This window comes from Myotis davidii, unplaced genomic scaffold, assembly GCF_000327345.1.
Source record: "Myotis davidii unplaced genomic scaffold, ASM32734v1 scaffold76, whole genome shotgun sequence".
Classification (NCBI taxonomy): domain Eukaryota; kingdom Metazoa; phylum Chordata; class Mammalia; order Chiroptera; family Vespertilionidae; genus Myotis; species Myotis davidii.
This window is the reverse complement of record NW_006288892.1, coordinates 233,806-244,260: the sequence shown is the minus strand read 5'-3', so window position 1 is coordinate 244,260 and position 10,455 is coordinate 233,806. Positions and strand designations below refer to the sequence as shown.

Sequence of the window (10,455 nt, the reverse complement as noted above, 5' to 3'; positions counted from 1 at the left end):
TGTGTGACAGCATAGATGGACCTGGTGAACATTATGCTAAGCAAAATAAGCCAGTCAGAGAAAGATAAATATCACATGATCTCACTCATTTGTGGAATATAATGATCAACATAAACTGATGAACAAAAACAGATGCAGAGACAAGGTGGCACTGAGCAGACTGTCCAACCTTGGGGAGAAGGCAGGGGAGGAGTGGTTAGAGATCAACCAAAGGACTTGTATGCATGCATATTACCATGACCAATGGACACAGACCCTGGGCGGTGGGGGCTTGCTCTCGGGGGTGGGAGTGGCGGGCGGGTGGTTAATCGGGGAAAAAAGGAGACACATACTACTTTAAAAAATAAAAAGAAGTTATCTCATAATTAAGAGGAGGTGGAATTCAAATAGATGACTTGATGTAATAGAAGTTAAATGACTGAATTATCTCTTTTTTTAGTCAATTAATTTGCTAATCAAAATAATGAAGAATTCTCAACTCTAAATATAACAGATAGCCGAAACCGGTTTAGCTCAGTGGATAGAGCATCGGCCTGCGGACTGAAAGGTCCCAGGTTCGATTCCGGTCAAGGGCATGTACCTGGGTTGCGGGCACATCCCCAGTAGGAGATGTGCAGGAGGCGGCTGATCGATGTTTCTCTCCCATCGATGTTTCTAACTCTGTATCTCTCTCCCTTCCTCTCTGTAAAAAATCAATAAAATATATTTAAAAAAAATTTAAAAAAATATAACAGATAAAGAGGTAAGATATGTACATTCATAATTTTAACAGCATTTATTGTTTTTTCTCATTATATATTTCATATATGTACATTAAAGCTATTGGAAATGTGAATGCCAACTGATAAATGTAGAAGAAATAATGCAATTAGAAAAATCACCATTTAGGACAATCATTACAGAAATACTTGATTCAGACTAGGAAATGGATGCTAACACTGGTGGCTGATGCTAATGAGATACATGATATTTACATATCAAACATTTCTAAATATATCAAAATATTGCTCTATAAGGCATTTGTTAATTACAAAGGAAAACTAGCAACTTTACAGTAGAGAAAACTGTCAGACACCTCCTTAACCAAATAATTACAGCTGAAGCCATCAGAAATGAAACAAATTTATATTATGCGGTTCTTGACATATGAATAAAAAGGATACAATATCACAATAATTTTATATTCTTTTACTTCTCTTGCTTTAATGTGTTTTAGTGGAATGTATAATGTTCTCATATAAAGATGCATGGTATAAAAAACTGTTCTGGTTTCATAAGTGGATAGAGTTTCTTATTAATTTAATGTAATGTATTAAATATAAATAATAAATAATGTTTAGTGATTGTATTTGTTTATTATTTTCCTTTTTTATGTATCTTGTTTTTTAAATGTTAGTGATTTTTAAAATTAATCGCTGTAAATTATTTTTAGATAAAGATATCAATCAAATTTGTTGCAACTAAACAACTTGTATACTCGTGGAATTCTACCGGCTTTCAGTTTGCCTCTTGTGTGTGTGTGTGCCAGCCAGGCTATTGATTGGCTGAGTGAAGAATCACAGGTCTATTCCTTGCATTAGATGCTGAAAATATTTAAAGATATAAAAATAGTAACTTCTTACTTTGGGATGGGCAAATCCACTGATTATTAGCCCAGGGGTATTTCTTCGGTTACCTGAAAGCCAGTGAGAAAGGAGATTGATTATTTTCATCTTAGAGGCTCATTTCCCAGACCAACATAACAAAACAAATAAATAAAAAATGAATACCAATCAACTAAACAAACACAGAATAACAAAAAAACCCTGACACCACAACGGACAACTCTGTGTTTCTCTGAGCTTTATTGATATCTCTCTGTATGTATATTTTTTGTTTCATTTTTTTCTTGTGTTTTTCAGCTTAGCTGGGTTTTCACATGTTGATGGAAGCTCTTGGAAGGCCTGAACACATATGCATATGTGTTCCCAGTACCTAATGCCTAGCACTTAATGCCAAAGGAATTACTAATTATTAACAGGCATACTGGACTGGGAAAATGAAGACATCTGAGAGAGAGGAAAGTTTGAAAAGAACTAGGAAATGAGAGAGATGCAGAAAGGTGACAAAGAGAATCTTGACAATTTTGCCTAAAGCCAACTCTACTCTCAAGTTTTAACAAGGTTTTCTTTCACTGCCCAAATGCCTAGGATTCTACTTCTAATATTTTTGTTTTGTGCAAATAGTTTCCACTTGGGAGTGGGAGGAAATTCAGTTGAATAACAATGAAGAGACTTTAATAGAAGATAGTTTGGCTCAGGCTTTACTCTGTCATTTATTTACTATCCCCTGGGATCGTCCTTATAAATTATTCCATATCTCTGCTCTGTCCTTTTTATAATGTAACTTTTGTCAAAAATACACAATTTTACAAAATTCACAGATTTCCATCTCAATCAATTTATTTTCATGAGACCTCAGTTTATGCACAGATTGTATCGACAGCTACAGGATCAGCATCAGTTGTCAAGCACAGGGAAAGGCAGTGACCAGTCTCAGAAATAACCCTGGACTGGAGTCACCAAGCTTGGTCCCCAGGGAGGGAAACACAGCACAGGCCTATGGATCAACTGCTCTGCCTCCTCCTGGGGAAGAGAGCACCCTCTTTATCTAGGAAAACCACCTTATGGGCATTGATGGTAATGGAAGAGGCAGCCTCCCTTTTCTACATTTTAAGCACATCCTGAATGATTAAAGCCAAATCTCTCTGGGTCTTAAAGTGAGAGGTGCTTTTGATAGAGGCTGGGGAGTCTGAAGGACATGTTTTCAAGGACTAGTGAAAGAGAAGGGAACGCTACTAAGAGCTAAGGCTTAGTGTACAGAGGAAACGAGTAAAGGAAGTGACATGAGAACATCATAAGTTACATTCATTGAATGTTTTCAGCTATTTTATTTTGTTTTTAAAGGAATGTACAATTTCAAATGTCCAGAGGGATTGGGACTATCAAAAGAGTATAACTGGGTTATACGTAGATTCATCTATTTATTTTTTAGTGTTAATTAATTGGTACACTAAGACTATTCTATAAATTTTGCCCGGATTCTAAAAGGCACTCATTGTGAGTCAAACACAGAGACATTGAGTTATTTATTTTTCAGTCTTTATTATGGGTAAGAGCTAAGTGACGATTTCATTATATGACTTCTGTTGTCTTATTAGATGACACTCTAATCCCAGCTCTTAAAAAGCAGCTTAGGGGAAACCTTGGTGACCCCAGAAGACAGTAAATTATATTGGAATGAATAAGAGACTGGAAATCAAGAGCTCTGTGTGTAACTTGGCTCTCCCACTGATGTTTGACTAATATTTATATAGTAAATTGCCTGCTTGATGTATTTTTGGAAGTCCTACAGGCATCCAAACTTCATAAAATATAAATGTCCACCATTTATGCTTTTGCTCTTAAATATGCTTCTTTTTTCCCCTATGCACCACCCTCTACCTAATCGTTCAAATAAAAATATTAAATCCTATCGACATTACCTCTCTCTATTTCTTCAGTGGGACATCTCATCTCCATGTTTGCTCTCATTGCTTTTATTCTATGCCTGGGTGACTGCATCAGGCTCTTAACTGGACATAATGACTCCAGGCTAGCCCTTTTCAAATCTGACCTTGCTTCACCCACTATACAATCTCTTCCATTTACTGAAGAAACAGGTATGGTCTGTCCACTTCCAGGCTGAAAACTACCCAGTGGCTGCCATTGCTGAGTCTAAGCAACTTGTCATAGTATCTAAAACCTTCGCTACTCAGGCCCTTGTTATCCGTGCAGCCGTTGTCCTCTCTCCATGTCTCTTCATGCTTTAACACACCAGACTGCTTTCGTTCCTTAAGCTCTATCAACTTTTTTTGCATTCATACTCAAGCTAGACTCTGCTTGGATGAAAGTTTCCTCCTCTTCTGGTTAAATTCTCATGTCCATTCTTTCTGTTTCCATAGCATGCTGCAAATTTTATCCTAACATCACATCTTAAAGAAGTTGTCTTAATTCATTCTTTCTCTATAATAGATGATAAACTTTTCAAGGGCAGGGGCCTCATTCTAGTCGTCATTTCAGCCCCACTGTATAACTCAGTTTAGGACATGGTAAGTGCTTAATAAATTGTCATAAGTCCTCAAACTGAAATGATCATATATGAGTCACTTTCCTTCCCAGGTTTCATCCACATTAAAAAAAAATGAATACCATTATATATTACAGATAATATCCTACTTAGAATCATATGTAATATGTCATTTTCAAAATTTTCTCTATATAATTATGTGTTTGAGTGTTCAATTAATAAGACACATTTATACTTTTACACAATCTTATTTATATTTTTTTAAGTTTTACAACTCACAATATCCAACGCATATGTATTCACATTTATTTAGTGATGTCAAACTCCTTATATTTGGCATTTGAAAAAGTTTACAGAAAACTTTCAAATCAAATAATAGTAATGAAGAAGTTAAATAAATGTCTTAAATATGCAACATTGGTTAGCATTTGAGATTTAAAATACAGTAATATTAATTTAAAATAGTATTAGAAACCTGTTGTACTTAAAATGTATATTAATATTATGAGCTCACAAGTTTTGAAATCAGACTTATTTGGTTAAAATATACAATCTGCCACTCATCACCAAATTAACCTATGCAAGTTAAAACATTAAAAAAGTGAAAAATTATTCCTATTTTTAATTGGGACCATAATACCTCTCTTTCAAGGGAATATTAAGCTTTAGAGATGACTTTTAGTAGCTTTACTACAATTTTAATGTTGATAATAATGCTAGTGATACTGGTGGTAATGATGACGGTGGTGGTGATGCTGGTGCTAGCTCTTCCTACCTCTCTGCATTTTATACATGAATTTACCCCTGTTAAGCTAAGTTCCCTCATTCCAAGGGCTATCATTCTTTCATTCATCCTCCTTAACATAAGTCCTACTTTACCTTTAGGTTTTAGTCTAACATCATTTTCTCAGGAAAGCAGTCCCTGATTTCACAAACAGTCCCTAATTCTCTCCTGAAAAGCACCTGTATGCTTCTTTCATTGTGCCTCTTACAAATATAATAAATTTATTAATTACAAAATACTATTGTAAAATCTTCCCCAACTTGAGTGTGCTCATTTTTATTTCTGTATCCCTAGTTTGGTACCGTGCTGATAACTATCCAATTGAAATCATTGTGAAAGGAAAAAATGTTCTTTTATACTCAATTCAAAGAGTTGCAAAAAGTGACTATTTCTGTCTGTAGGTTACAAGCATTCCCAACATGAGAGCCATTTTAAATAAGAGAGAGAGGATTTTTCAAAACCTATATAACTAGAGTCTCAGGTGAATCTAAGCATCGTACTGAAGGCATATTGTAAAGAAAAAGAAAACAAAATATTGGTGGAGGACTGAAGAAAAGTAATTAAAAAGAGGCGTCCTGTTGTTCTGCCTTTTTGGTTTACTCCATAGGAGGAAAGGTCTCCTGAGAATAAGGGTGACTGGGGACAGGGGGCATTGCTGGACACCAGTGAATCCCTCTATGTTTACTGTCTCAGGCCACAGTTGCTGTGCAGGGCAAGAAAGGTCCATAAAGATGACATGTTTGCTTGGCGGCTCCCTGTTGGGGCTCCAATGTATTACCTGGATCTAATTATCTCATCTCCGGCTGACAAAGGGGTTTGTTTCCATGGAACGTTTCCATCACTCCTGCCCCAGTCCAGCTTCCAGGGAGCTGTCTAAAAGCTTGATATATTTTTGGATCCCCTGCTCATTGGATGAACAAGCTGAAGCAAATATGTATTGACCTCAAAGCATTTATAAACTGTAGAACATTATATTCTCATCAGAGCCATAGGGGCAGTAAACTATAGTTTCTCTGCTGTGAAACATGGTTTTGCTTATGCACTGTGTTACTGGGGTTGTACCTAAACAATAATACATCATTTGTGGCACATGTCGCCTTCTTTATTGAAAGGCAAAACAAAGAGTTGAGGACAAAAATCATTACTTCTTTAGCAATTTTTCACAAAATGCTTTTCTTTTGTACTTGACACACAGATGGGACATTGTACTGCGAGGGAAATGATGTATGGCAGTGTGACAAATTTCATTTCCCTTCTAAAACCAGAATCAGAAGGATACACACATTTTAGAAAGTTGTGTTTCCTTAAAAAATTAAATAAGCTTTAAAAAAGAAGTTGGGGGGGATATTTAGTGGGCTTCCCTGGGGAGGCATTTGTGTGCTTTAATTGAGTTGTTGGGTATTGATCAAAGTGCTTAAATGAAAATATTGGTAACAATAAATCGGCTCACGTAAGAGTTTCTGTATCATCTTGGAAATGATGACCCGTGGCTGAGGCTGGATTTAACAGTGTGAAGCAGCCCAGTAGGACTTGGACAGACAATGGCAAGGACCCCAATTAGCTTCCCTGGGCCCAGCCAAAGTTCTATGTGAACTTTCTGAGTGGTAGAAAAAATAAGGCAGTTGCTTCCAGCTCTTGCTGTTTCTTCTCTATTGTTCCCTTTTTTTCTCCACTTCACCCTACATACAGTGTTTCTCAAAGTGTGTCCACCCACCACCTGCTTCTAAGTCACTGATATGCTTCCTAAAAACGGGAGATTCCCAGCACCACCTCTGTGCTTCTGAATGAGGGTGTGTAAAATTGGGCCTGGGGATGTGCTTGGTTCATATATCCACACGGTGATTGTCTGCCCTTCTAAGCCTGTGAATCACTGCCCCGCGTCTTATCCCAGGCTGCCGTGAGGAGGAATCATGATAACATCAACGAAGGACTGACTTCTTTCTCTCAGGGTCACTTTCTCTCACTGTGTCACATGGTGACTTGTAGAAGTGTTCATAGCTACAGCAGGTTCTCCCATAAGTCCTTTTGTTCAGCGTCATTTCACTGTAACGTTGATGAAATGCTGTAGGAATCGAACTCTTGTTTATATCGACCAGCCTATGATAAAACTGTGGTTTCACTATACATCTTTTCCCACCGTTCCAAGAACCTATGGACAACATTAAGCATTTCGGTATAATTTAGCGCCACTCTTCCAGATAACATGTTTGCATTTTATCAGGATCTTCTTGTTTCTATCGCATCATTTCATAAATTGCATTAGACATTTGTTTAAATAAAAATAAATAAATAAATGATTTAAATAGGTTTAAGAAATGATGGGTTAAGTTTAGTGAAATATTTATGTCTACAGGACTTGTCAGGTCCTTTAATATAGGCCTGTACACCCGGAATCTTCAAATGGGGTTTCTTAAACATACTTGACAGGAAACTTCTTTGTCTTAAATGAATTTCTGTAGATTTGTATTTCTAAAATCCAACTGTGGAAAATACTGCCCAGTTCAGAAGGAATACTACAGCATAAATGGAATCCCGGTGGAAATGTGACAAATTGGTTGTGGCAGAAGAGATATTTGATACCTCTTAAGTATTACCACGTATGTGACTATTTATTATGCTCATAGAGAGCCCTGCATTTATGTGAAGAAAATTACTTGATAAAGATAAATGAAAAAATACATATATCTTAGTCTTTGGGGGCTTTTATAACAAAAATATTGAAGACTGGATAGCATATAAACAGCAGAAACTTATTTCTCATGGTTCTGTGGGCTGGGAAGTCCAGGAGGAAGGCACTGGCAGATTTGGTGTCTGGCAACAGCCTACTTTCTGGATTATAAATAGCTGCCTTCTAACTATGTCTCACACAGTAGAAGGGGCAAGGGAACTCTCTGGGGTCTCTCTCTCTATATATATAATTTTTTGAAGGGCAGCGCTGTCTTTATTCAACCATCTCGCACACAAATGAACAACCAGGATGTGTACCGCAGAACCAGGAAGGAGCCCGCCAGCTCCTGTGTGAACCACACCCCCAGCCCCAGCTCTGCAGGGGCCCCTGGGCGGCGGCAGGGTGTCTGCACAAGGACCTGGTGTGAACTTGGCCAGGACTGTCCACCCAGCGCCCCTCCCCACATTAAACAGGCTCAGGTCCCAGCAGCAGCCCGGAAGGTAGTGAACAGAGGTACCGGGAGGAAGAGTGGGCCACTCTGGAAATGGGAGACCTACTCTCCCTCCACATTCCCCGGGGCGGGTGGGGGAGGGAGGAGGGGCTATCCCTGGGCCTATGGGGCTCCCAAGGAGGCCACACCCACTCCCCAGCAGCAGCCAAGGCCGAGTGGGGGCGCCAGATTTTGTTGCTAAGATCCCGGGGGCTGGTGGAGTGAGCGGAGAGGCTCAGGCATGCTCTGTGGGGCCAGCCCCGCTAGCGTGGGAGTGGGCCAGGGCGGCGGGCTGCAGGGGGCCAGCGCTGGGCTCTGGGGAGGCCCGCAGGGGGGCCGCGAGGCCATTGGCAGCATCTGTGTTGAGGTCCAGCCTGCATTATGTTTCGCACAGAGGCAGATGGTTAGCTTAGCGGGGACTGGAGCTGGACGAGTAGTATGCCTCCTCCAGCTCGTAGAGGTCGCTGGAGACCTCGTCCAGCAGGGTGGTGAGCTTGCGGTCGGTCGCACTCCTCCTGCAGCGCCCGGAGCTGCTGGTTGCGCTGGACTGAGGGCCTCATTCACCGACAGGAAGTCGTTCAGGATCAGGAACTGCTTGAGGTCGGAGACCAGCTTCATCAGGGACTCACCGGCTCGGACGATGTTGGAGGCTCGCACGTCCATCTCGTAATTGTCCTGCTCGCCTTGGGTGGCCCTGGACACCTGGGTCTCATCCTCAGTCTTGATGATCTCGGAGAAGCTGTCCATCATTGACTTGATGTCATCCTTGAGCCGCTTGTTGTCGGACTGCAGCAGCGTCTCCTTGCTCTGTGGCAGGGCTTTCTGCGGGGCCATGGCGGGGCCTCCCTCCGTGCAGGCAGCAGAGGCCACGGGCCGATAGCCAGCACCTTGTCCGCACACCTTGGGCCCAGCGGGCACCTGGCCAGGATGGGCCTGGGGACGAGCAAGCACCCCCGGGAAGTGCCGGCTCCCGGGCGACACTCAGCACCTGGAGCCTGGGGTCCTTTTATAAAGGCTCTAATCTCATTCATAAGGTCTTCACCCTCATGACCTAATCACCTCCCAGAGGCCCTACTTCCAAATACCATCATATAAGGGATTAGGTTTAAACATATTACTGGGGCGGGGGGGGGGGGTGGGGAGGGGGTATTCAGTTTACAGCAACGTTTTAGAGAATTTAATATTTGCCCCAAATTGGTTCACACTACTAGAAAATATTTCCTAGGTAACATTGTAGTTATTTAAAAAAATGAAGTTGCCACACTTACCTCAGTACAGATCTATAATATTTAAAATACTGCAATTTCCCTTTTATTTTTTAAACATCTCATCAGTTACTTGAATTATGAAAAAGCCAGCAAACCTTTGAAACATAATGTAAATACTGGGTGATGGAGTGTGTTTTCTTCTGGGATACTTCTGCAAACATTGGGTCTGCTTTAATTTCTGTCGTTTCTAACCATCTTGGGATCATCACGTACTCTTTTGGGATTTCTGATGATACTAATGGGACTTTTCCCTAAACATTATAAATTCACACGCAAAACAGTCCCTGCTACATTTTCTAGGGCTCCATGAATCATCATTTGAAGTCTACACCACATGCTGTAAAGACATCTTCACAAAGGATCCTTGGGCCAGTATTTTCCTCAGGAAGATAGATTCTCCCTCAGAAAGATAAATTATCTTCTAATTTGCCAAAGTCCATAAACTTTCTACTTAGGTACTTTTAAAAATATATATATATTTTTAAAAAATATATATATTTTTAGTGATTTCAGAGAGAAATGGAGAGAGAGAAAAAGATAGAAACATCAATGATGAGAGAGAATCATTCACCCGCTGCCTTCTGCATGCTCCCTACTGGGGATGGAACCCACAACTGGGGCATGTGCCCTGACTGGGAATCGAACCGTGACCTCCTGGTTCATGGGTCAATGCTCAACCACTGAGCCAGGCCGGCTGGGTGGTACCTCACTTTTTTTTCTTTTGTGCTGTTTCAGGTAATTGAAGACCCAATCTATATCTATAAAGGTTCAGTTACAACTGGCTGAAACTTCAAGGCACTTTTTTTTTTTAATCCTCACCAGAGGATAATTTTCCATTGATTTTTTAAAGAGAGTGGAAGAGAGAGGGAAAGACAGAGAGAAACACTGATGTAAAAGAAACACATCAATCGATTGCCTCCTGCAGGAGCCCAGGCTGAGGAGCCTGCAAATGATGTACTTGCCCCTGGAATCAAACCCAGGACCCTTCAGTCTGCAGGCAGACGCTCTATCCACAGATCCGAGTTCAAAAGAACATCTCTAGGTACAGTATGTGGCATAAGGGTTAGGTTCAGGCATTGAAAGTATATTGATCACATGGGCACTTTGCTATGGTCCTTATGCAGTGTCTGGTTCCAAG

At 40.4% G+C, this 10,455-nt stretch overlaps 1 pseudogene; it reads right to left on the bottom strand.

The window, feature by feature from the left end:
- Positions 1–8,209: 8,209 nt before the first annotated feature.
- On the bottom strand, positions 8,210–8,883 carry LOC102754794 (annotated as a pseudogene).
- Positions 8,884–10,455: the final 1,572 nt, after the last annotated feature.